Raw genomic sequence first — 3302 nt, 5'->3', positions numbered from 1 at the left:
GTAAAGATATGGATGTGGATGATAATTCACAGATGGGATTATTATTCCTTCGCTTTCAACAGTCTTACGTCAATACTATTCCAACTAAATTCCACTTTTGTGGTTACATGTTATAAATTGAAAAGGACCAAATTAACGGCAAAAGTAGAGAGTTTGTACTGGGCAAAGAGTGTTTGTGTATATCAAGCATAGTTATTTTGCGGTGGCACTGGGTCTTGTTGTAACTTTTTCATCGTTCAAATATTTGATATAGGACAGTAACATTCCGGTGACCACAGGGATATCATGGGGAAACTATGACTTTTAGTTTACATACTGTAAGACAATATTGATGGCATTACCACTTGTGAAGAGACAACATGGACTAGATCAACAGTGGTAGATACACCTTTATGAACGATGATAATGATGTGAAAATTGATAGACAACATGCCAAGACACACCAGGCCCCGGGCACACCATGCGGACTCACCCATGAAGACCAATCATGGAGGGCAACATGAGGACCACCTTCTGATGATTAACTACCGAGTGACACAACCATTGCAGCATAACACTGAGATACTGTGCAAGATCAACACATGAAGACCAACATGAAGACACATGAAGCTAACATGGGGATCATACCTGACGACAACATGCAAGGCAACTGAAGACAATTCATTGAACTTGATACTAGTTGAGGACTACATGTTAGGACCAACACCATTGAGGGCCCACCGATGAGTGGCAACAATGGAGGGGTATTATTTAAGGAAGTGACAACATTGAGTGAAACAAGGAATAGTATTTACTTATGAAGACAACATGAGGACTACACCCATGCGGAAAACATGAGGAAACATGAGGGTCAACAGTCAAGACAACAGAAGTACAACCTGAGACAACATGAAGACTTTTTTTCCCAACATGAGGACAAAACCATCGAGGTACTTAACCATGCGCTAAGACAATCATGGTAGGATCAACATGAGGACAAACATGGGATGACTCAACTATTTGATTGTGACTTATAGCACCTGACCAGAACATGATCGGACATACTATGAGGACAACTATGAAGACAACATGGACAGAACCCATGCAGGACACACATGATCATGAACAACACTGAAATGAAATTTTTTCCTGTAGGCAACATGAGCACAAATATGAAGAAAACTGACGGCGCACAAGGGAGGACCTTTTAACATGAATGACTACAACCATGATAGCAACATGATGTGGCACTTTAGGATTGTGACACCTTATTATTGAGCGACCAATCACCTGAAGCTACAATCACCGGAAGACCAATCTCATGAGGCCCCAACATCGAGGGACACCACACTGAAGTACAAATATGACCGCACAACAGAAGCAGCCATTCACACGATTGGGCAACATGAAGCCTTCCCCAGGATACAGACCAACTATGAGGGCAACCATGAGGGAACACATGAAGACAACATGATAGCACAAAAACTGAGGGCCAACCCATGGTGCACCATTCATTGCGTGATAACATGTTATGACCACTAACACTTGACGGCACCAAATATGGGGCAATCAGGGGGCACCAAACACAATGCGGGACACATCTATGGGACAAATGAGGAAAACATGAGGACACCACATGGTACACACAGCCACGAGGCCAACATGAAGAGCACATGAACCGACAACATGGAACAACATGAAGAACAACATGAGGGCAACATGAAGACAACATATGTACAAACATGAGGGTATATAATGCGGACTAATATTATGAAGTACAACATTGAAGACTAACATGGGGCAATGAATGATGGACAACGAGGACAACTGAAGACAACATGAGGGACAACGTGAATTTCTTTTCATATCAAGGTAAGACAAATGCAGGATAACATTGAAGACATTACATGATGAAACATTGGGTGCACTAACTGAAGACAACATGAGGATCAACTGACAGACAACATGAGACAACATGAGGACAACATGAAGACAACATGAGGACAACATGAGGGTTAAAATATTTAATTGCAATTAGGAGAACAACGTGCCCCCGGATTTGTTTTTTCTCCACATTTTTACACATTTTAAGTCTTTTTAGAACAAAAAAGGCCACTTTAATAACATCTAACTCCCAGCAGAGTGTTTTGTCTTGGCCTCCCCTTTCAGATGCCACCTTCAAATCACGAGACACAAAAAAAATGACATCCTGAGAAAAGTGCACGTTGAGCTCCGTAGACCTCCATTCATCCTGCACTCACCTGCGAGCGCCCTCTAGTGGAACCAGAGCGCAACTGCGACCGGTTCAGACGCCGAGGACGTCTCCGGAGACGAAGTTCTCCCCGTTACCTTCTTCTTCTTCGTTGTTTCGTTTCCATAACTCCGTCACGGGGGGGAGGACGAACGCAGCCACACCGGGGACTCCAGGGACTCCAGGGAACACGGTTCTCCGGTTCTGCTGTGGCCGTGGCAACTGGAAAAGAGCCGCTGCAGGCTACCGCTAAGCTAACGTTACCCTGTGTCTTTAGCTGCATGCTACTAGCCGAGGGGGGTGGAGGGGGTGGAGGGAGGAATAAATACTTCAAGGTTTTGATCTGAACAGTCAAAATCAAAAACTTATTCTGATGATTTTTGATTTAAAATCAAAATGGTACCCCCCCCCCCCCCCCCCCCCCCCTAGTATGGACAGAAGAAGAAATAAGACAGGAAGTAGTATGAAGGCAGGCAGAAATGGACCTTTTTTTATTTTTTTGGGGGCGATAAACAACAGTGGATTGTCCCGACCAGACCGAACTGGACCAGGTGACACCAGACCGGATCTGGTTTTACCGGATCAGACCAGACTTGAACCGGCTGGGACCGGTTTTTCAGGGGCCGACTGTGACGGGAACAACAACAACAACAACAATCAGAGTACTGGTACTTTGTGTTCTGGTCCGATCCAGTCTGGTCAGGTTGGACCCGGTCTAGTCAGGTTAGACCCGGTCTAGTCAGGGTGGTCCCGGTCTAGTCGGGGTGGACCCAGTCTGGTCAGGTTGGACCCAGTCTGGTCAGGTTGGACCCGGTCTAGACAGGGTGGTCCCGGTCTAGTCGGGGTAGACCCCGTCTGGTCGGGGTTGGACCCAGTCTAGACAGGGTGGTCCCGGTCTAGTTGAAGTCAGACCGGCTGGTCGGGGTTGGACCAGTCTAGGACAGGGTGGTCACGGTATAGTCGGGGTAGAACCGGGGTTGGTCGGGTTGGACCGGTCGAGAAAGTGTGGACCGGGTATGGCAGGTTGAACGGTTCTAGACAGGTTGGACCCGTTCTAGGAACAGTTGGAACC

The 3302-nt window shown here is 46.3% G+C and overlaps 1 protein-coding gene and 1 long non-coding RNA gene across 16 annotated transcripts in view; one reads left to right on the top strand and one right to left on the bottom strand.

The window, feature by feature from the left end:
* Positions 1-3302, bottom strand: part of nrcama (neuronal cell adhesion molecule a) — a 1100153-nt gene that overhangs the window by 983101 nt on the left and 113750 nt on the right. The gene's annotated exons all lie outside the window — the stretch shown is intronic.
* LOC116673028 (uncharacterized) overlaps positions 2887-3302 on the top strand; it is a 1037-nt gene continuing 621 nt past the window's right edge. The window contains exon 1 of the long non-coding RNA XR_004327715.1: positions 2887-2933. This is a non-coding gene — a long non-coding RNA (uncharacterized LOC116673028). The remainder of the gene's footprint in view (positions 2934-3302) is intronic.

The sequence above is a fragment of the Etheostoma spectabile genome, chromosome 23, assembly GCF_008692095.1.
Source record: "Etheostoma spectabile isolate EspeVRDwgs_2016 chromosome 23, UIUC_Espe_1.0, whole genome shotgun sequence".
NCBI classification, from domain to species: domain Eukaryota; kingdom Metazoa; phylum Chordata; class Actinopteri; order Perciformes; family Percidae; genus Etheostoma; species Etheostoma spectabile.
This window is presented reverse-complemented; position numbering and strand designations above follow the sequence as displayed.